Source organism: Centropristis striata, chromosome 4 (genome assembly GCF_030273125.1).
Source record: "Centropristis striata isolate RG_2023a ecotype Rhode Island chromosome 4, C.striata_1.0, whole genome shotgun sequence".
NCBI classification, from domain to species: domain Eukaryota; kingdom Metazoa; phylum Chordata; class Actinopteri; order Perciformes; family Serranidae; genus Centropristis; species Centropristis striata.
In genome coordinates, this window is record NC_081520.1 from 10,652,884 (window position 1) to 10,678,246 (window position 25,363).

Here is a 25,363-nt window from a genome sequence, read left to right on the forward strand (position 1 = left end):
GTCTATAACAGTGGTTAGTTCTGCACTTACTGGGGGCTACATGGAAATATTGTTGTGTAGTTCAACTCATTTGAAAAAAAATGGAAATAACTATGTGATTGGAGGGAATATATATATATATATATATATATATATATATATATATACATATATATACACATATATTAAAGGAGCTGTAACTTGAATACAATGTGTTGTAATTGAGAGTGTGTGAAAAGCAAGCAAACAGAAAAGACTAAACAGTAAAAGTTATGTGTAAAAAGTAGCCAAAACAATGAAAATATAGTTCAAATAGTAAGCTCACAAAAAGTAATGGATAAATGCCTAAAATATGGCTAAAAAAAGTGGCTAAAATAGCTAAATGCTTTGCTTCTGCACTTGACCAACTACTACGACTTTTTCATTAAATCCAAATATACTGTAACAATATTGTAACATATTGTAAAAATGACATGAAAACACATTAGAAACAATGTTAAATAATATCCAGTGAATGATAAATTTCAAATGAAGCTGATGGGTGGTGTTGATGAGGGGCCACTTGAGTTCAACTTAAAGTCTGTTACATGTCGAGAAATAGTGGAAAATTCACATCAAGGTTTCACAAAGACCAAATTGACTTAAAACTGTCCATAAATCCAAAGACATTCATGCTTCATTGATATAAAACAGAGATAATAAGAAATCCTTACATTTGAAAAGATGAAGCAAGACAATGCTTTGCATTTTGTCCTTTATGAGTGATTTTAATGATTTCTTGATCATTAAATGCTGTTGACAGCTGACTACTGAATAAATAACACAACTGTTTCGTACAAATGCATTAGATCATTATGTATCTGCAGTTAAGCCTCAGTTAAGGTGTTGCTCATTTTAAAAGTTTAATGAAAAGTGTTAAAAGCAAAGTTAATGAGATTTCCGCATATTAAACAGAAGTCTGGCCCTGAATTACATGTTACATCTCGCTTATTTAGAAGCCAAAGAGCTTCATTTGCACAGTAAAGAGGTAGTATTCTACCTCTGGCCATCGAGGCTGGCAGATTCAGAACTAAAGTATTCTGAGGAAAACAGATTGTGTGAGCTGTGGAGGAAGTCAAGTCAGTCCAATTTTCTGTTGTGCTGTACAAATGATTTAGTACAGCTCAATCAAACTAAAATATTCTTGTGTACTGATGAGCAAAAATTGGAATAGCTGCTCAGTTTTGAGTTTCCTAACTCCTCAAGATGGATTACTTTATCTACTATAGTCCCCATTATAGGTCCTCTGATCAGGGTTTGTTGGTTGTTCCTCTCTCCAGGCTCAAGACAAACTTAAGATCTGTGGAGACTTTTGAAAAGCTGCTCAAGACTCATTTGTTAAAATTTGCTTTTTATCAGTGTTTTTATGCTTTTAGCTGGATGCCCACATTTTTGGCTCTTTTTTAAATTGCTATTTTGTTTTTTGTTGTTAAGCACTTTGAGACTTCTGCTCTTTAAAGGCCTATATAAATAACTTATTATTTTTATTATTATTAGGGGGATCAAAGAACAGATGGTGTCACATTCTGTACATATTGTAAAGTCCTCTTGAGGCAAATTGGTGATTTGTGATATGAGGCAGAAAAACTGACTTGATTTAACTATCAAGTCTATTTTTGTATTGTACCATTATATGTATGTATATATGTATATGTATTATATGTATTATGTGTATTGTGTATTATGTGTATTATGTATTATGTATTATATGTATGCATTATATGTATGTATATATGTATATATGTATGTATATATATATACACACACACACACACACACACACACACACACACACACACACACACACACACACACACACACACACATATTGTTGGGACCTATGTATTCAGCATTCTGGATCTAGCTTATAAGAATATGTGGTGTCTTAAAATAAATACTGGCTGGGCTTAGGTGTTGATAAAAAAAATGGTAGTCATTCATTTATTGTTATTCAAAAAACCTTATTACAGCGACCATATATTGCCAACCTGCAGAGGAGTAGATGTGACTTTTGCAGACAGTGAGTGACTGAGACGGAGACCAGCGATCAAAGCCTCCCACTGGGAAAAAGTCAGAAAGTAATGCCTTGGAGTGATGATGAGTAAAATATGTGGATGGCGCAGTGAACCATCTCACATGTGTCACCTGCTGAAATGGTATTCACTTGATTAATTGAAGTTAACATGTCTGGTTCTTGAAGCTTAAACACTCAAGTTTGCTGCGCATATCTGATGAAAGGTCAGCTCGCTCCAATTTATTTGCCAAAAGGAGAGGACACAAGGGAACAAGTGCAGGCAGGGAATTTAATCAGAGTGCCACCCTGAAGCTGAAACCTTGTTCTGCTCTGTGAGCAGCCTGCTTCACGATGGCATGCACATCTGAATATGGGCAATGATGCGTGACTAATGATCAACCACCGTGACAAAGAAACTCCGATCATGACACAGTGTCACCTTTTGTTGACAAATATTTACTTTGGGAAAACATTGCTGATTAATATATAGATTTGAGGTCATTTAGATTCCAGTATAAAGCTTTAAGGGCATGTTTCAACTATGAGATGATATTTGTTAATTAATCTTCTAAACCTTTGTCTAGCTCCGGTTAGGGTTAGGTAACCCTTAGCTAACCCTAAGGTACCGTAATGTTTTTTTGTTATTGTTATGTGGGGTTTTTTTTTGTCTGTATTCATTTGAATTGTCACCCGAAGCTGTATGTGTGTCATATGTTCTGATTTTCCTGGTGGTGCAAATTACATGATTGGTTGAAACAGCACACTGAACATAACTGGATCGAGGGCGAGACATTTTATGCCCAAGAAATGTTGCTAGATTTGGCGATTTTTCTGACTTTAATTTTGGTGGCTTATGGAGGGAGTACGTCAGTAATCTGGGGGTTGACAAATACCTGATTTTTCAAAATGTTGAAAAAGTTATCAGTGTTCTTGTTCTTTTCTGGCCAATAATAATGTTTTGAACCAACCTGGCAACACCAGCTTCTATCTGCAGACAGATAATGTTAGTAGCAACCAGACTGTTCTCCCCTTAAAAAAGCCCAAAAAATACGACCCATATTTAAGCTTGAGACTGTCCTCCCCAGCCCTTTAGAATCCATTAAATGTAGAAAAAAACTGACCACAGGAGGTTTTCATACAAAGGAAAATGAAGATCTTCTACCTGTCTATTTGGACAACCGTGCAATTTTAAACTATTAAAAAAATAATAACTAAAAGGTAAATCTGTATTCCTATATCTCACTTTAAAAACATGTTTGTATAATGTTCATGTGTTAAGTGGTGCACCTGGAGTAACTGCATTTGAAAAAGTTTCTAACCTAATAAACTGTTTCTGCAGCAGAAATAATTTGCTCAGATAAGTCGGAAAAGTAATTCTCTACACTATATCACAGTATGATAAATATGGGTAAATAAAACTATAGCGTCTAAAACTAAAATATAATAAGAGGTGGCAATTTCTCATTGTGGATTCAGGGGAAATAATTTCAAAGTCAAATTGAGTCAGTTGGGAAAGTGATTAGAGGATTATTGATTCATTTATTTGGGCAGCATCTCTCTTAGAAGTGAGTGGACCCGACCTCAATTTGTGTCTGTAACTTACTTGATGACTGCACGCGCTGAGAAACGATTACATCGACAAGCGACATTAAAAAACTATTCCCCTGCTTGCAGTCTGCCTTTGAACGGTATATACACTTAGCGGCAGTAACTGTCAAGTGCAGAATATGTGACTGACTAAATGACTGATACTGCGACACATCAGGTTTATAGTAGCAAGGGGAAATTAGTTTTTGTCTCTCTCTCATTGCTCCATTGTTGCAATTCCGATAAAAAATTTGCAAATTTAAATGAAGACAATTTTGTATTTAAGAAGATGCTTTCACTGGATTAAAAAGACATTTATTACATCTCATGTCATGTAGAACAAAGCTGTAGATGTTTTTATGTTGAAGTTGTAATCCCTGCAGTTTAATGCTACAGCAAACACGTGTTGAGCGGCAACTGGTGCACAGTGCACACAAACAAACTCACACATTGTTTTAATAGGGAAATCAGTTATAATTACTTTTCACACTATGCCTTGAGCAACCAAACAGCAAATCAAAGTCTGATTTGTATACTTTCTGCCGCCATTACTATCTGTATTTCTTAAAAATTGAAATGAATGATGGGGGATTTACACTGACCATTGACCAAGTGGCAAAATGAAGCCAACACAGAAGTGTAAAAAGCTGCAGTTCCTCGAATGGCCACTTGAGGCTGGCTCCAATGTGAGTCAACCCTCTTGACCAATGTGAACCTAGTTCTAGTGCTGGTGCTAGTTCGCAGTTGTTTCAACTTCGATCGATACACTAGCCCCTATCAATCACAGTTTAAAAAATGAAATAAGCCCCTGGCGTAAATGGTTTGTGGTTCGAGACCGTCAAAGAGTTGGTGCCGCTCTGGAAGCAGTTTTCCTGGCTAAAGGCCGGTTCTTTGGCAGTCGAAACATGAAGAACTGGTTCGAGATCAGGCGGCAGCCTCCGGGTCTGAGCAGTGAGGCAAACCGGGAAGTGCCTTAAGCTGCATTCTACCTAAAATTACAGAAGGGGGAGCTGACGGCGGCTGCAAAAGTATTTTGGTCCATCCATTTCAATACAAAATGAGATAACTCCTCACTTTATTTATTACCTCAGATTTTTTTTTTAGGACAACACTATGGTCTCAATCAAAGGACGTTTACCGGTTTGGTTTCATAACTTTGACCCTTTCACACTGTACTTTCACTTAAATGACTTAAATGATTTGTTCATTAGAATATCTTGACTCTTGTTCAGCATTTGGTTGGACTAATAGACACACCAAGGAGTCGCTGTTCATTTTTCTGTGGTAAGTAACGTACATTTTGTTTATGTTTTTTGCTAGCCAATATGAACATCCAAGTTAATGCTCCAATTAATGCTAACATGAATTAGCAACGGCTTCTCCCAGTCAGGTTGCTGGTGTAGAGAGGCGTGTAGTCAGTGTCGTCAGATCCCTCTCGCTCCTGTTGAGATACCCAACACTGAGGTTACAACAAAAATACATTTACAGCCAGTTTAAAAAAAAAAATGTCATATGACCCACCTGTCTAAATTATATTAAGACTTAGAGTTATGTATTAAGAATCTGGCGGCTTTGAGTGACAGGTGGGAGTTGTCACAGATTGTTAGCCGCTGAATTCAGCCAGCCGCACCTCCATCCCCGCTCCACCTCCTTGATCATTTTGGGATTTGCCTGGAGTAGTCAGGCACTGCCAAGATGGCGACGGCTGTAGGATCAACACTGAGCTTCATTTCTGCTCTCACGGAAACTATATCCATATTTTATACAGTGTGTATATGTGTGGGATCTGTGGCTTCCTCACAAGAAAATCCATCATGTTTCAACCAGCAGCGTCCGGGATGTTGGGGTTATAAGGCATTCACTGTTACTATCAGCTACATACGTGCTCTACTATGGTAACAGTAAAGGAAACATGAAATGACTATTTTGTACAGGTTATAGACATCTTCACGTGCAATTCCTCCTTTGACCCCCGTCATAATTGCTACAGCTGCTAGTAGGCTTTGTCACTTGAACATAAACAGATGTCGATTTGGATGAAACAACTGATGCTGTCGTTCTTCTTGGGAAGACAGTCTGGCTGGATTTCATGCAAGCATTGTTTTCCGGTGAATCATTTGTGCATGTGAAGACAGATTTCCTGCCCATGAGCAGCAGAATCTGCCACTAATAATACAAACTACTAATACCAAGAGGTATTATCTAGATGCAAAAAAACCCTGCAATAAATAGTATTAAAAAAACAGGGTTTGACTTCATAAAAGTCTGAAGGATTATAGCTTGAGCAAACCCAAAATTTACCATCCTCAAACCTGCAGGGAGTGTCACAATCTGCAGAGACAGCCTGACATCCTGCAAGAATTTATTGTCATATGCCATTTTCCAATGTCATGACCATACATCTGCAAAAATTGACTGAGCTCTCAAATAGTATAGACAGCTAGTCGTGGGGATGTGAGCATTAAAACCCGTGGACATGCTTCACAGAGGGGGGCATTCAACCATCTTCCCTTTTCCTCGCAGTCGCTACAGCGAACCACACATCAGCATGAATGAAGGAACAGCAGTGTAGAAAAATGACATGCTGTGCTGTCTGGAGAGAGATGTCCTTCATGGGCGACAATACAGCAAATGGTGTTATTATCTATGACCATTGCATTCTGTTATTCCTCTCTCGCCTCTTTCTTCGTTGTGCCTGCACAGTGATGAGGAAGAAGCCATATTTCACCTTGTTATTTACATATAGCTGTAATAATCCTCTGCGCTCCTTCCCCTTCACATTCATTTTGATATTCTACAGTATTTACGATTACCGGCTTTGCGGCGCAATACAGGGGGAGTGTAATGAATAAATTAAGCATTACAGCAGGCAGAGTCCTACTCAGAGGTCACATGTATTTTGCTGCCATTTTAAAACAGGCAGATCACAGAGGAATAAGGCAGGAGAATACGTCCAGTCAAGTGAGCGGCTGTAAATGGGCGGCCATCGGGGAGCACCTGAATAATTTATAGCTCTTCTTGTTGTGCTGCACAACTGGGGGGGGGGGGAGTTATCTCAAACAAAGGAAACATGATGTCTGTTAGGAATTTCTCTTGTGCTTTGTCTTACCCTGTCATGTTTGTACTCAACATTTTCATCCGTTTTTAAATCGTTTTTATTTGATCTATCAAACTGCTGACAAGCAGTTGTAATTGATGCATCTGTACGTGCTTCCTGAGCCGTTTACTAAATAAAATTATTTTTTGTGGGAGGATCAGAGAGCCGAAATCTGCATTTCACCACGCTCTTAATCTGGCAACTCTCATCTTTCCTGCAGCATCCCGGGACGTCCCACTACGTCTGTCTCCAGAGATGCCAGGTCTCACTGACACAATTCTTCAGAGGAGCTCACAGCGTGAACCGTTAAACATTGCACTTTTGTGAGACGTCACACTGAGCGACTGTTTGGCATTTTATTATCTGTGCCGCAGTGGCTCCAACAAAAAAAAAAATACAATTTATAGAATATAAGCAAAGGAAAACCAAAATGCTTCATACAGTATGTAAGCTCAGCTCTTTTCCAGCTGCCACACCTTCCTTTGTGTACAGCAACATATTATATTTCCCAGCGGTTCTGATCTTTTTTATTTGAGTTGCCCTTGATGGCCACTAAAGAGAAAAAGAGTGAAGGAAACAGACAGAACAGCTATTAACAGCACGAATCCAAACAGTGCCTTTTGGTATCATTACTGGAACAGGAAAGCTTAACTGTCCTGCTCATCCTGTTTAGGTGACAGGATGAGCAGGATAGCCAAGCTTTCCTGTTCAGAGGACACTGTGTCTGTGAATGTTCTCTCTGTTGTGTGCCTAATATTCTGTAAGAAAATTCCACTGATTGTGACTGTCATATAAGTCATAAAAGACTACTGTTTGTGATGTTTAGTTTAGTCTGTGCCTGTTTAAACAGTATCGTCCTATATGTGCTTTACTTTTGTCTGCTTTTTATATGTTTGCTTTTAATGTATAACATCAACCTGCCCAGAGACTATTAGTGTATAATTAGCCTTTGTACATATTTCTGACACATATACATTGGACAAATATTAATCAAAGTTTGTTGTCCCCATAGAAATAGATTAAAACAGACTTGGCAGGGCATAATGGCGACTGTTGTGAGTTGTTGTGGTGACAACACACATCAGTCATCATGGTTTGCCCTCACTGTTATGTCGTATCAGCGTATATATTGCCCAATAAGTGCTGGTATAAGAATTTATGTTTTTTACAGAATATAATGCAGAAAAAGCCCAGCGAGACACATTCTGACTTACAATCTGGTAGAAAGCATCACGGAATGACTCAGAGCGAGGTCAGTGCTATAATGCTATTCATCATAGGAGTTAAAACTATAAACAACCAAAAAAAAAAGAAGACAGTTACCAATATAAGGCACCATCCTCTGAACAGATGCATTACAAACACTAACATTTGCATTTTGGAACATAAAACAGTGAACTTAAACTATATAGCCCATTCTTCCTATACTCTACAGGTATATCTCAATAAATAAGAGTATCATGGAAAAGTCCATTTCCAGTAGTTCAAGCCAAATAGCCCAAACCAAGTATTGAGTGCATATACATGGATATACTTTTTAGAGACCAACATTTCCATATTAAACATACGTTTTAAAATTGTTCTTGTGTAGTATTACTTTTTTAAGACATTAAATATTAGGTCTTCATTAAATGTAAGCCATAATCATTATAATTAGAAGAAATGTAATAAATTATTATTATTCTGTGTGTAATGGATCTATATAATGTGTTATTTCCACTGTCTGAAAATAAATTACTGGCATAAAAGTGAATCTTAAATGTTATGCACATTTTTAAGAAGAAAAAAAAGCCTGTTTTAAGTACATAGAAATCATCAAAAAAAAGTTATGCCTTGTCTTTCTGCCCCTCATTCCCCCTGACAACACATTCAATTTGGCTCTATTTTTAGCATACTAACTTGTGAAAATTTACAAATACCATGACGATATTTTCCACAACCGCTCAAGAGTGGTAAAGGTCATTATATATAATGAACATCCCCATAATTGATGTGCTAATTAGTTTTAAGTCATGTAGAAATGTTACAGAAACATTTACTCAGCAGGCGGCTGCACTGGTCTTGAGCACGGCAACAAAAACAACCAATGCCAGACAGAATTAAACACTCTACTAATTCCTTACTATGTTTACAAAACATGCAATGTAGTAATGTATGATTTCTAGTAGATATAAGTCTAATAGAGACTGTGATGTTGTTAATTAAATTAATTATCAAATTTAATTTCTGTGCATAGCTGCATCACCTTCTACTCTCACATTCAGTTGTTTTTCCTTTACCTTAGCTTAAACTGGCAGTGTTGTTTCCATTCTAACCTAACTGTGATCGCTTGACAGTGATAATCACATGTTTAAAACAGCGTTACATTTAGGTGTGAGGACCTTAAGATCTCTCTGCTAAAAAGGAAGACAAACAAGTAAAGTGAAAAGTAGATAGACGCCCCATGTCAGTCCGTCAGTAGCTGAATCAGGGCGGAAAAACGTCAAAAAATAAAATAGGTGTGAAGATAACACACAAGACATGAAACTGTGTGCTTTGTGAATGTCCAGATATCTCGGCTTCTGTTAATATTAAAGGTAGGAGAAAGAAAACAAAGCCTTACTTTGATTATTTGAAGAGATATTCTTTCTTCATTAATTTATTTGTTATGGGATTAGTGTTAAAAAAAATTCAATTTAATTTTTTGTTTCTTAAGACGAAAGATAATTTCAGTTTTACTTTGACAAAAAAGGATTAAAATCATTTTTAAAAAGGACTTTAATTTGATCCAGAAACAATAAGAGAAGATTTCATTTTTTTTAAGTCTGTGAAATAAAGGAGTGTTTTTCATGAACATCTTGTCTCATTTTGTTTGTGTTGGCCTTTTACAGTATAAATCCAAACACAAATGTAAATATAGATGCATACCAACAGGTCTTTCTGTGAAATAAGCAGATACAGATAGTGGATTTGCATTAATAACAGTGTATGTGTCGATGTTCATTGTTTTGATTGACGTTTCCATACACTCAGCTGTCCAAGATCGTTATAATGGAATATTCCTGTCTCTATAACATGCTCAGGTTTATTACATAAAGTCACTGCATGTTATCTGACTTGAGAGCGAACATGTTGTCAGTAAGGTTGCTATTTTTAGACACACCTCCCTCAGAGGTGGGCCAACTGAAACTGAGGAAAGGCAGACTGCGGCTGAACCAGAATCTGTCAGGTTGAGCTCTAAAGTCACAGAACTCAGTGGGAATTTTTATGTCAGAAATTCATATGTCACATTACAACAATAGCTGTCAGGCTGAAAGAGGCTGCTGATCCTCTGATAATACAGGCTGTTAAAGAGAGCTTGACTCTGGAATGTAAATGTATTTGGATAGCATCTAAATACAGTGATACTCCAAACAATACATATGTATAGGTAAACATAATCAAGTGGCGATCAATTAGCATATGTATTAGATCTCTTATGGAAACACAGTTTCCACTTTGCTCTCATTTAAAATTGAGAGCAGAGATTTGCATTTCACTGTAGCTTTTAACAAAGATCCAGGAGGATTACATCCCATTTGCAGCTTGTCTTTGGGATCAGACAGCAATTTGCTGCTGCGTGAGGTGGCAAAGTCTCGCTGCACCGCACATGTGGGCAGCGGATGAGAGGAAAGTTTGCTCACCTCTCCATCATAATCTAGTGTTCATCAGAGAGATCTATTTTCTGGCCCTTTTGTGCCTTTTCACTGGACTGCAAACTCTGACAAAGTGCCCAAGTCCGTGCTCTTTAATGATGATATATGAGAGTTATCCGGAGGATGTTGTCAGATCAGGGGATGTGGGTGTGGGTGTAAACCCGGGTGGTGACACGTGAAGAGTAAATAAAAAAAATATGGGATATTTTTCTCTAATTCAAAACGATTATTTATCTTGTGATGGAGTGCTGCTCTTAAAATGTCAGGAAACAATGTAGGAAGCTCAAGGTGCTTTAACTCTGTTAAAGTGAACTCAACATCGACTATTAACCCCCATTGTAATTTTATCTAGTTTATCTATAATTGGGGGTGTCGCGACTTAAGCCATTACAGCAGACAGGCTCAAAGCAGTTCAATAAGTTTTTCAGCCGTAGAGTAACAACTAATGTGTCCCCATAACTTCTGATTTGCAGGCAGTTGTATATGTCTGTGATAAATACAAAATGTGGTGCGATGCAGTTGAGCAAATTCTCCACAAACTGGTTTTTGGTGCATTTTCACACATCCACACCGCCACATAATGAAGATTAATTCAAGAAACCGCCGCTACAAACACTCCTAAAAATGGATTCCATTGTGTGTGGAATCTAGCTGTTGTTCAACTTGCATTGCTTTGACACAGTGCGTTTCGCAACAGCCATTTCTCAAACTGACACAGAATAAAGAAGGGTTGCGGCCTCCTCCTGTTTAATTATAGCGCCCTGAGAAAAGCAGCAGATGCCAACAAAACACATCAAAACAGCCATTTGCATGAAGAGAGTCTAATTTCAAAATGAGTCAAAAATCTATACTTTGGCGTGCTGAGTGTATTCTTGTGGAGGAGAACGGTTAATCCAATCCAATTTCACAACATATTAGACTCATGTCAACTGGTTTTGCCTTTTCCTGATAACATGAGAAAAACCTAATTTAATTTACAACATGCAAAAGACTGCAGGGACTGAAATCTTACACAGTTTAATAAAGAGTAATAACTCTCTATTTCACACCTAAATACAAAGACCTATCCTCTGCACTGCTAACTGCATAATCAATCATTCATAAAATACCTTGCTTAGGGCTGGTTAATTATTATTAAACATTATGATATTGATTTAATTCTATATAGAAAACACTGGGTAGTTTTATAACCGGAGGTAATGCTTTATGAAGCCTTTGCCAAACTTCAGGGGAGGAGAACTGTTTAATAAGCATTTTAACAGCATCCCAAAGTATCAGCACTAATTAAATTATAGAATATTTATTTATTTACCCGCTTATTTATTTTGCTGCAATCTCAAGTATCCATCAAACGCATTTTACCTTTTTGTTTTGCGGTATTCATACACTGGCTGTCAGCGAGCAGTCTGAAACAGAGCCTGCGATCAGGATAACTCTGATAAACCTAATTTGTTTCGACTACTGCATTGACAACTCTGACAACTTTGATTCTGTAAAAAATAAATAAGAAATGTGCTCAGTTTTACATCTTTGTAGTTTGAGCCGGAAAAAATCTAATCAAAATGCTTGTCAACATGATTACCACTGCATCTTTGAAGACTTACTTTTTTCTTCCCTTACACAGTTTTCTCCCAATAAACAGCAGAAACATCACAATGTGTCTCTCAAACTTCCTCACCCTGTCCCCACACTATCAATATAGGCCTGTTTGATTCATCATTTTTTATCTCTTACATATAATATTTGAAGACCTGTGGTGTATCTTTGTAGTAGCATGTTTGTAAAAGTTTTTTCTCATTAAAAACAGTTTGCCTATGTCATTTTATATCATGTAAGTGTCCTAATGTGCTATTGTTCAGTAATGTCAAAAGTTTCCAAACCTTAATTATTTTTCCTAAATCTGACCACATACCTTTTGTTTCCTTAACCTTAATACATTCATTCATTCATTCATTCATTCATTCATTCATTCATTCTCGTTAACCGCATATCCACATCCTCGGGTCGCGGGGGCTGGAGCCTATCCTATTACAGTCAAAATTCTAACAGTAACTGGCTGTATTATGATTGTACGGTATATTGCTGTGAAAACAATGCATAGTGGGAGTTATCATGATTGCTCAGGCATTCCAATGGTCAAAATTATATTTTTACAGGAATTTACGGTTTTCAGCTGAGCATGTCGGGAAAATAAAGCCGTTATTTTCGAAAAGAAGAAACGTTTTATTTTATTTCATTTTTGTCTGGGCTGAAATAATCACAATGTGTTTTTCCGGTAATACTAATATAGTTAGAGTTTTCATGGATTAGTTGTAACATAATTTAGAGTTAAACATTTAAAAGTCACGCTATTTTTTTTCTTCGTTATGAGACAGTTTGTCAGTAAACCGACCTTTATTTCATAATACAGTAGATGTACTGTAAATTTTACAGTAACTTACTGGCGAAACTGCTGCCAGTAATTTACTGTAATTTTACAGTAAAAAGTTTTACAGTGTACGGGCAATTTAGAGCCACCAATTAAACTTAAGTGCATGTTTTTAGACGGGGAGAACATGCAAACTCCACACAGAAGAGCCGCAGGCGGGAGGCGAACCGGCGACCCTCTTGCTGTGAGGAAAGAGTGCTACACCACGGTGTAGCCCAACCTTTATACAGTCATGGAAAAAATGATTAGACCACCCTTCAATTTCTTGTCCATTTTAATGCCTGGTGCAACTTAAGGTAGATTAGTTTAGACAAATACAATGATAACAACAAAAATAGCTCATAAGAGTTTGATAATAGAGCTGATATGTAGCCATTTTCCACGGTTTTCTTGATAATGATTTTGGTTATTTTTAAGAAAAACCATGGTAAATGGCTAGATATCTGCTCTTAAAATTAAGAAAATAATGGTCTAATAATTTTTTCCATGACTGTATGTAGCACTGTTGCCTTACCCTAATTAAACTAGGGACATAGCAGCAGGGACGTGGTAAAGGCTTTAAATTTTACCGCAATTACTTAAATTCTATGTATTTTACCGTGTGTTCTTTAGTGCCTCGTCCAGTGAAAACAACAGGAAGAAGACTGTAACACAGCTGGATAGCTAGCTGGTGTTGCTGTTTAATACACTGTGAAATTATATTTACTGTTTGACAACCGCATGCTAAGTTATTGACTTTAAATCTTGCAAGCACAATGTTAGATTTCTGGATAATAATTTAGCCAAAGGGTTCTATGAGCTGAGTGGACTATCTCAGGTTACTGGAGTAGTGTGTCAATGTTTTCATTGTAGAAGAACCTGATGTGATGGTAATGACCGTTGCTGGTATTAATCAAAACCCCAAGGTGTTACAAGGAAAACGGAAAATATGAATTATGGTCTTAATTTTTTTTCTTTGGACCAAGGTAGGGCGAGTTAATACCCTGCACGTTGGACGTTTCTGGCCTCTGCGTGGTCCATTCATTCCTGATAATGGACACCTCGTAGGGTAATAACCCTGACATAACAGCCATTTAATGGGCTGATAACATTCGAAAGGAGTAAAACTCCATAAAGCAGACACATCTGCACTAACAAGGACATATGAAGACAATAACGAATGCATTAAATAGATTATAGAGTTCTGAGTCTGTATAAGCCGTCTAACATTCTGTGCAGTCTTTTTTCATAAAACATCTTTTTAGAGGGAAAAAAACTAATTAAAGCATTGTCACCTGCTCCTCAAATGTAATAAGATGTCAAAGTGGTCAAATTCATTTCCTGCACAAAGTTCTCAACCAAAAGAAACTACGGTCACCTTCTCAAAGAACATGAGGATAATTAATAATCTTATGACCACATCATCAGCTTGTGTTCAATTTCACGTCTTCTGCCTGGCTAATGTTCCAAATGCAAAATAAATATTAATCTCTTTCGAAGAATCATAAGAGAGATATTCAACTCAACCCATACTCCATGATAATAATCTGCTTATTTCATTAAAAAATGAAAAGGTTTTCATCCTCTTTGATTTATTTCTTGGTGAAAAAAAACAAGGTTTTGTTATTGCTCATACTATGGATTATTAACTTTCTATTTCTAACCAATTGCCAAATAGCTGATATGGCCGATTTCTGCTTCCCCGAGCAATGCTGAAGCCAGACACTCCCCATGAGCAGAAAAGCATCCTGCAGGACTGGCGGTTCAAAGCAAGAAAAATCAATGTCCTCTCACGGTGCCACATTATGTAAACCCCAGCCATCTGAAAACGATCAGAATCAATATCTGCAGCGTTTAGCGGCCATGCCAGGCGTGTGGTGATGTCTCTCAAACATGCTTTGATATGGTGTCTGTGCACTCTCATGTTTTTCTCTTACTAGTTTCTATTTCTGCACGAGCACACATACATGCAACGTTGCACAAACTTGCTTTTACTAGCGTGCAGTTATTATGATAGGCGTTTTTCGGACTGGAGGAACTATTTCATAGTTCCAAGAACTAGAGAATTTCTAAAAAAAAAAACATTTTTATTGTGTCCACACGTCAATTACAAGGAACAATTGTGGTTTTTAGTACGCTGTTTTGATCAACTACTTTATCTCCTGTTACAGAGTAGGTACACTCCCAGCAGAGGAGGAATCACATGTGGCGTGAGTGTTCATAGACATAGGTATACAGTGTTTTGTTTTTTTTTTAAAGCCAATGCAGCAACCTCCATTTAAAAAAACACCTCAGCCATGTAAACAACACAAAACACAAACTATCTAACTCAGGGAAATAAAGAACCTTAACTTCATGGTTACTCTTGGCAATGTGAATGGGAACAGAAAAACAAACCTTGAAGGTATATAATGGAAGAATTTGGTCTGAAAACACCTTGTTGCACATATTTAAGTTTAAAGTCCGTGTGTGTGTGTGTGTGTGTGTGTGTGTGTGTACTGTTTATTCATTGAGTTAACCATTCATGAAAAATGAATAAACTTGTGTTTTGTCCCTTAGCACTGAAGTCATCTGTACCATTGGTGGTTTCTCGTGTTCAGATTCTCCGTACATTGGAACGGACAGGAAAAGAAAAAACACTATTTGCTGATGATTAATGGGTGCATTTGGAGTAGAAATCCACCATTACAATATTCTTTTTATGTTAGGACCATAATTGGGTTCTGACCAGGTTCAAAGAACTGTGAAGCAGAGAAGATCTTGAAGCTTTAATGATTATAATAAATTACTCTTGACATGCTCAAACACAGATAAGATGGCACTACTATCAGTAAACGCAGCCCTACCTGGTGATAACTGTAAAACATGAGAAAACTAATTTAGCCAGGGGTATATCAAGTTAAATAACTTCTTTGTGTTCACATTATAACTTTTGTTTTAGAGCCTAGGGAACGTTGACATACAATTACCACTGTAGTGGCGTTTCCTGACATTGATGAAGCTGTTAGTAAAAAAGGCTGGAAAAGCCACAACAAGTCAAATCGTTCGCTTCCATCACAGACTTTGGACTTTTTACCAAATGGAGCAAGAAAAAACTTTTTTACAGGTTGTCAAAAGTAAAGTGAATGGGAAAACAATAGCGGAAAAAAAGATAACACCACAATAGGAAGCTTAGGTGTCTTTTTTTTGGGGGTGCACAAAAGCCTTTTTGAGAAAGAATATCTAAATACACTCTTCTCAGAGAGGTGTTAATGTGCTCTCGCAAGACTTAACAAAAGCAGCACACATGTGGCACCAGTTCACGCTGAGTTTATGTCATGTGAGAGTGCAGCAGATGAAGAAGAGCCTTTGTTTCTTGTCTGTTTTCTGCAAACAGAGAGACCTGGAAAGTGAAGCACACAACAGCAGCAGCAGCACATTGTACTTGTAGACATTCAGTGCTTGATATGTCCTTGATGGCGGCTCTATAAATTATTGCTTCACCACTGGATTAATGGTGCAGAGAGCTTCCCTTCCCTGAATAATTATTTACAGTTTAAAGCAAATTCCCTTGAATATCTACGGCCAGCCACAAATTCCTGTGAGGAATATCAATGCTATGCCCGTTCATAAGTTCATCAAACCATCTTTTGTATGTATTCTCAATTCGTGTTCAAAGCAGCCCTGGGTGTTTTCTGCTGTTCATCAGAGGGGCTGTTTTCCCTATTGAGATAAGAAATTAAATCTGCAGGAGCAGAGGATGCTGGGTTTGCTGCAGGGTGGCGAAGCAGTAGCTCTGATAATGGAGCCGACTCCCATTGCGCAGGCTATGAGGCAAACAGCCGTGGCGCCAGCCCAACCCTGCCTATGTGAGAGGATAGCTAACAGTGTCACTCGGCGGAAGCTCTCTCTCTCCCTCTCTCTCTCTGCGTGTGAACATGTGGTTAAATCTGCATGTGACAGGGAGGGGGGGGAAAGATGCTGAACATGTGGGAGGAAAAGGGAAGAAAATGGGTAAAACAGCAGGGTTTGCCTTTGTGTCTCATGCAGTGGGATATATGCATGCATGGCGAGTCAAACACTGACCCTGTGGAATAGAAACTGAGTGATCAATAGACTCAAAGCCTCTCCCTTCTATCCCTTTGCCCCATCACTTTACGCTCATGCTCAGAGTCTGGATGGGCTATGTGTGGTAGTATATTATGCAAATGCAAAGAGGGTTTTAATTTCAATTTGGGAACTCACCAGAATACTGTGTCGCTTTGGATGCTCCTCACAGGGTTCACTTCAAAGCAGTCTGCAGAGAGAAATAAACGGTCACACCTTAATGTGCAAGCACAAATAACATTGGGGGCCATACGGCACCCGTTGTAATAGTGTCAGAATCATAAAAAGGTTCAATTTATAGTTCAATCTTTGAATTCATCCCAGACTCAATACAAATGATTTGATATTTCTGAAGCAGTGGAACAATCATTTTCTGCCAGGAGCCTCTCCGCCAGAGGGAATTTAAAAGAAAAGAAATTGAGGAACAAATACCATTTTACCTGTCCACTTCTTTAAAGATGATTTCCTGCTATATATGCATGACTAATATGTCTTTAGTCTGTCTCATAATTAACCTTGGACTGGAGCACTTCCGTTACCTTTTGGTTGGCTTTTTCTTTTCACAAATGTGTTTTTTTTTTCATTCCTCGACTATTAAATGCAGTGAATTAATTGAATGATGGCTTGAATGATTGTCTGTGGGCTGTGCACTCTTCATTTGTGCTGCACAGTAATGGGTCCTTGTATAATGTTGTGTCATTAGTGTATTATTAGACTGTCACAGATTCAAAAGAATCCTATGCATTTACCAATCCAAGATGGATAAATTAAATAAATGTAATAGAGAAATTTCATACAGTATGTGAATATAAGAGTACTTTCAAATATAGTAGGAGGGAAAATAATTGAAAGTACATTCCAGTTAAATGCTATTCAATACTACAACAAGCTTGGATGGTACACACATAAACCAATAGATTATGTTTAATTAGCCCTACCTTTTTAGTTCATTAGTGACAGCTGCACTGATTCTGCAGCTCTGTCAAACGAGCAAACCTGCTGATTAATATCAACATTACCGGCTTCAAACTAAAAAGGCCAAGGTGTTCAAGTGGATGACACCCGATTTGCTATTACAGGTCGATATCATGGCAGAAAAATATACAATGTTGTTTCTGTATCCAGTTTATTTAAAGAAAAATATATTTTCCATCCAGGACAGCAGCTTCAGTGAGGAAACACTACACAGTGGATATACAGGTTATAAACACGGCGTTTTTGACGCTGACATGCAAAGTAACCCCACAAACTTATGTAAGCCAGTTAGGTGATGATATGCTCCGTGGCCTTAACTACTGTAGGTGCTAAGCTCATTAGGCAGACATGCTACCATTTACAGCTTACGTTAGAGCAGATAAATACACAATATAATCCATTTCTTACTTTGTGTATTTAGTTGTCGAAAGGCATGGAAAAAACACCACCCTCCAAAGTCTTTAAATGTGAAGTATCACTCATCCTTTAACACACTTTTTTTTCAACTAAGTGTGTTCCAGTGACTGACCTCAGAGGATCTGGCTGCACTTAACTGCATTTATAGACTGTACTTATCTTTTTCGTGTGATTTTACCAGCTGACAGCACATAAATACTGTGCATGAATATGAGCATCAGTGCAGTTGCAAAAAAAGATCAACTTTCAAGTGGTTCTGGTGCAGAGCTTTCAGGCACACCTATCAAATGCACAAAACTAAGCTCTGCAGCATGAAGCCGAACAAAACAGGTTAGTTGTAAATAGTTTTCAGAGTACACAAATAAACTTGGAACTCATTTAAAGTGCTGCAGTACTGTATATAGGCTAAAACAATTCAAGGAACCACAATTTGTTCTCTCTCTCCCAAGTGCACAACTAAAAGCGTACATGGAGCTATCACAGTTAATTGAAGCTTTTGTAGATGAAGAAAAAGGGACCACTTTCCACCTTTCTTTTTTTTTCAAGAATAATGACAACAGAGGAATAGCTCCGATTCTCCTCTGTCAGATTTAATTGCCAAAGCAACAATCTTGATTAGGATCTGAACAGCCCTTTTTTATCAGCCACAGCCAAAGCAACACAGAAGTGTTTGTCCAAGCAAGACATATTTACCAACCCCAACACTGACTTCTACTAAGTGTAAACAAGGTGGGCCATCCACAAAAGACCCCGACATTGAGAGCAACCTTCAAAGGTTGTTCAGTAAGCCATCCATTACACCTGAAAGAGACGTGCCTCTTCCTCTTCTTTAGTGTCTTGTTTACAACTACAAGACCTCTCTTACCCTGTAGGTGATATTGCAAACATTCAGCTTAGAGTTTCTTATGATATTATTAAAGGAACACTATGCAAGGATTTTGTTGTGCTGTTTGTTAACACAGCATTTAAATTTAGCCCCTCCTGCCGGGCTCAACAAAAGTGAAAGCGAACCCAAGATTCACTCTCGTTTTGGAACGCTTTGTCTGCTTGGCATTACACTTGCTCTATTTATAAAGCATATGTTTATTTGGCGCTGTGTCCGCCATTTTTGTAGCTTTATGGGTGATGCTGAGAAACATCCCAAACAAAATGAAAAGAAAAGAGAAAATACAGGAAGAGGACAGGGTCATTGCAGAAACAGACATCGCCACACACATACTGTATAGTGGGTCATAAGTGATGATTGAGATGGATTCGTTTTGAAAATGGTCTGGTCTCAAAATTGACCCCATAGGTCGTTTGTACAGGTAGCAAAATACGATCTATATCTACATTTGAGGCTGTCCTCCACCGCCCTCTAGCAGCCGTGATAATTATGAGTGATGGCAAGGCTGAGAATAAATGCGGGACTTGCACTGCGGGTAGGAGGGGAGGTGGATGGGTTGAACAGGAGAACGGGATTTGTGTCCCATGTGAAAACAAAAGTAAACAATATAGTTTACATCTGGCAGCACAGCGTCTTTAAAATTACTTCCGTTCCAGCATTAACATACATTTCTTTGTACTTTTTAAACTGTATTTTATAACACCTTACCAGGAGGTTTTTTGCCCTAAACCTACAGTCATGGAAAAACAATATATTCTACCATTGTTTTCTTTAAATACTTGTTCATTTTAATGCCTGGTACAACTAAATGTACATTTTTTTGACAATTATAACGATAACAACAAAATAGCTCATAAGAGTTTAATTTAAGAGCTGATATCTGACATTTTCCACGGTTTTCTTGATAATGATTTCGGTTATTATCAAAAAACATGGAAAATGGCAAGAAATTAAAGAAAAAAATGGTCTAATAATTTTTTCTATGACTGTAGATAAGTGGTTTTGTAGCCAAAATTCAACGAAACTGCATCCTTTTTTTTCTTTACAACCATGAACCGTACGTGTATGTATAATGACGTGTACGCAATTTGTCTTATGAGTCATTTTGACAAACGCCTATTCTTTTGCTTAGGTTGGAGATCATGTTGTTATTGTTGTATGAATTCATGTTTTTTCAAGGAAAATCCTGCATTATGTACCTTTAAGCAATCTGATACATCATCCAGTGTGTCAAGTTTTTCATACAACTTGAATCACTCACTTTCAAAATACCATTACATAATGTCCAGTTTTCCGACTGACCTAAGACAGTGATGTGAGAAGTACAATTTCACGCATGCCGCACTTCACTGAGACGTCCATCTTATGTTCATGTTCCCTGAAGCATCCAACACTAAGGAATTGATTAAAACACACTGCACACACACTCACACACTGCAAATATCACCGGAGCTACTCCTGCTGCTTTAGCTGTAATCTTACATATTGTGACTGCATGCTAACTGCCCCTCCATCTATTCATCAAACTCCCACGCAGACACATCAAACACATGTGCCGTACACACACACACACACACACACACACACACACACACAAACACACACACACACACACACACACACACACACACACACTGCTAATGAGTGACAGCGATTAGGTTTGTGAGAGGATTTTCTTCTCTACATTTTAGTTCTTGTTGTTTTCTAATTAGAAGTACTGGTAGTGGGATGTGTGATTCTGCAGTGGGGAAGGGAAAGGTTGCATACACAAAAACAAAATCATTTTTGCTGCAAAACATCCTTCAGTGATCAAATGTCATTAGGCTCATATGCTGCCTCCAGCCATATCTGCATTTGCAGGATTAATAAAACAGACGACTTGCAGCATTTAACTGGAATAATTCAAACATATAGGGCTAAAAATTATTTGCTAAACCCGCCTTAACCTGCCTTTTATTTTCTTCATTAATAAATGTATTGTTTTGTTTTAAAGTGTCCAATATAATCTTCCAGAGCCCGAGGTGAAATGTTCCAATTCCTTGTTTTATCCGACCAAAATCCGAAGAAATTCAGTTTACTATAATACATGGCAAAGAAAAGCATAAAATCTTTACGTCTGAGAAGCTGGAACCAGAAAATAAATAAATGTTTTCGTTTGGGTAAAAAAGAGTTAAACAGTAGACTACTTATTTCTCTGACAAATTGATAATCAGTTAACCGGCTAATAGTTTCAGCTGTAAAACAGTATCACAGTTTTAAGATAACAAAAAAAACATAGGCGTCCAATCTAACACATCACTAAAAGTGCACTTGGATACCCTTCGACCAAGTTTCGTAAAAATTGAGCCAGTAGTTTTTTTCTTTTTGTAATCCAGCTGACAAACGAACCGAACCAAAAACATAACCTCCTTTGTAATTAGAGTCTGATGATTAATACATGATTTATTTTTCATTAGATGCTAAAGCTGCAGCTGTCAGGGAGGTGGTTTGATTTTCTCTGTATTTCTGCACCCAGTGTAGCAACCCTGGCATCTTATTTGCAGCCATCCTCAAGGACAAACAGCTATTTGTTCAGTGTTTCAGGACCTCGGAGCTTCAGCACACAGGGTGAGGCAGACATTTGGATAACTGTAAGCTTGGATTATGTGTCCACACAGTGACAAAATGGACGTTTTAGTGGACATTTTTCCACTTGCTTTGCAGATGGATACTCAACAGAAGATAATACAGTAAAGGTATTAGAAAACATCGACACACTTGAGAATCACAATGTAGTTTTTTCCTATTTTTTTTTATTCATTGGGGCAATATAACGTTACAAGAAGACATACGTATGGTGCCGTGGTGCACATGCTAAATTAAGTAAAGATTGTTCATTTAAATATAGCACATACAGCGTATTACATACATACATAGCGTATTAGTAATTTAACAAAGTCTCAGGCATGTAGATTATTTTATTGATGCTGTTATTGCTGCATGGCTTTGAAATTGAATTACACCAAATGTTTCTGTACAATCATTGCTGTTCCATTACCACATGTACAGTCATGGAAAAAAATAGACCACCCTTGTTTTCTTCAATTTCCTGTTCATTTTAATGCTTGGTACAACTAAAGGTACATTTGTTTGGAAAAATAAAATGATAACAACAAAAATAGCTCATAAGAGTTTTATTTATATCTAGCCATTTTCCATGGTTTTCTTGACAATGATTTTGGTTATTTTTAAGAAAACCATGAAAAAAAGGCTAGATATCAGCTCTTAAATTAAACTCTTGTAAGATATTTTTGTTGTTATCATTATATTTGTCCAAACAAATGTACCTCTCGTTGTACCAGGCATTAAAATGAACAAGAAATTGAATTATGCATTATGCAAGACTGGAAGTGGTTTGAGGCGAATTCGCAAACAATCAAGGGGAACTTGGCCTATCACTGACATATCTATCGATATCTATAGATATCAGTGTATATGTTAGATATGCGCTGATATAAAACCTTTTTTTTACCTAACATACAACACAGAAAATTATGCTTGAGGTGATTTGGAAATTAGATTTGGAATTTTTTCTTTTTTTTTCTTTCAGCAATTGACTGATAATGAACATACAGTACTAAAGTTCATTTAGGCTTTTTAAATAATTTTTGTTTTCTCTGTTTTTATACAATTGATTGACAATGTAAGATACTTTATGTATTATCTATAATAATGTGAAATATTCTTAGCCTTATGGTCATATGGTTGTAAAAATCCATGCAAAATCCACATAGAAAAGGTCTACTATCATTCCAGTTAAAAAGTTCACTACATACAGGCAACGGGTGAATTTTTGCCCTTTTGGTATAGGTCTCAAAAATCCTGTATTTCATACTGAAAAGAGAAACATGCTCCTCCTGTATTTCCAGTACCTCAGTGTTTGGTGAGTGACTCGAGGCCAGTGGTGTCCATAGAAACATTATTGCCTCTGCCTGACTTGCAATGTGTCTAAAACAAACATTCTGAGGCCATTACTATAAAAAAAACCTTCAATAAAAATCACATAAAGGAACACATATTTGATCTCAGGGCCAGTGTGAAACTAACCAGTTGGATGAACAGTGACGAGAAGGCCTGGTTATCCCTCTCATGAAGCCATCGGTGTGGAATAGAAATCAAGAAGTGACATGTTGAAAGAGGAAAGGATGCCAGAAATACCTGCTCAAATACGCTGCATGCTTAACTGATGGCTTTATAAGCATGTTGTGATTTTCATCAGATACCAAACAGCCGTGTTACACTGCTGCCTCCGCTAAGTGTGAGTTAACAGACAGCATATGGTCCTCTTAGACTGCCCACACAGTTGGCACACTGACCATTACCAGTACCTCCAGGGCGGCCAATGTGACCTCCAGAGATGAGAGAGCTCCAGACAAAGGCAACAACCCAAGGCAAAGTGGAGGCCTGTACTGTGGGCTGCACTGCAGAGAGCTGGAACACATGAGCACACAGGGATAATGGCGGTGGCGGCGGTGTAAAACGATGAGGAGAAAATTGCGTTGATGTTTTACTATAATATTTACCGTGACTAGGATGTTGTGACTCCATTGTTAGGACAGAAATATCGCCATGGTGCAGACAGTGACCGCGGTTACACTGAGCAATAATACAAGTTGCCTGAGAGAATTACATCAAATAATATACGCTCTAATAATTGCTCTGGTTATGCAGCTATTTTTAAGAAAAAAAAGAAACATTTGCAAGTCTGTGTTATCCTAAACCACGTCCCACGTATATAAGTCAGTCAACCAAGGGGAGCTTGGTAATTGAATAATGCACTTAGTAATCTCATATGAATAATTATGCAATAAGCACAGCATATACTTGTGCACCGGTGGCCACAGAGGTCAGCCAGGTTACACATCAGCCTTCAACATGCAGAGTAGAAGCATGCGAGGGATCAGAGTTTCCCTCCGTTCCTGATGAGTCAGGGAGGATCGTCTGTGTTGCTCATGATCTGATGCTCTGGTAGTAAGCTCTTTCCCCTCCCCTTTCCCCCCTCGTGAGCTAAAGCCTCTGATGATGTCCGTACTGCTATTTATACACTTAGCCATGCTCAGCACATTTTCAGTACCACATAAATAATCAGTAGGTATGAGAGATTGTCCGCGAGAAAGAGTGGTTTGCTTTAACACAGCAACTTCTGGCTTCCTGCATTCACGGCACAACGTACAATGTTCACAATGTCACAGCTCTGACTCCGTCTCTATCATCGCTGGTCATGATTTATGAACTAAATGCATCATTAATCAACAACTGCTGAATACATTTATCACCAAATGGTTTGAGCATTTCTTTTTGCTGTCTTCTAACATGCACGTTGGGCTTTTAATCGTAAATAACAAAAATGTTTAAAGCTTGGTTGTAATTATATGTATGCACTGTGCAAATTAGAAGGCTTGGAAGAACCCGCATGCAGCAGGTATAGTCAGATACTTGAAACTCGTAGAGGATGTAACACATACAACATTTTAAAAACGCTATATTTTTCACATCTTGACTCAGTGCGGACGCAAGTCTGGAGGACAGTAACTGGGTCCACAACCTCTAAACTAATATAGTTTTGAACAGCTGCCATCTTGTCTTTGCCAAGGTTAGTAAATACCCTTGAGAATTACCGTCATTTTATATGGCTATTTCAAATCATATTTGCATGCAGATAAGGGGTGATGCGATATATCGTTTGTTGATTTATCGTTCCAGACTGATGAATCAATATCATCCGCGCAAAGTGACAGTATCATCATCTTTAAGATACTATAATGATTTATTTTGAAATTCACATTCATTCTTTTTATTCTTTTTATTTACATACAACCCTAGTTTGGAGAAATTTGTGTGAAACGCAAATAAAACAAGAATTCATTAAATTCAGAATTCACATAGCAAAGAGATGCATTTTGAGGGGGTGGAAATCTGACTCACCACCTAAGTTCGAAACCTGGCTGAGAGAGCTGGTAGGAATACTTCACATTGAAAAACTGACATACGATATATCTGGCAACTCACAGAAAGTCTATGGTGTATGGAAACCTATCCTGGAGTACCTGAAACTATAGTTAACACCCCTGAAGAGTACCTATTCTGACATATTTGATGCACTCAAATGGATATTCAACTCTGACATTATATTAAGCCTCTTTGTTTTCTCTGTGTTGGTATT

General features: G+C 37.7%; 1 protein-coding gene across 1 annotated transcript in view; it reads right to left on the minus strand.

The window, feature by feature from the left end:
• Positions 1–25,363, minus strand: part of lrfn1 (leucine rich repeat and fibronectin type III domain containing 1) — a 137,023-nt gene that overhangs the window by 50,187 nt on the left and 61,473 nt on the right. The window contains exon 2 of the mRNA XM_059331658.1: positions 17,022–17,073. The gene's annotated coding sequence lies outside the window, so the exon portion shown is untranslated. The remainder of the gene's footprint in view (positions 1–17,021; positions 17,074–25,363) is intronic.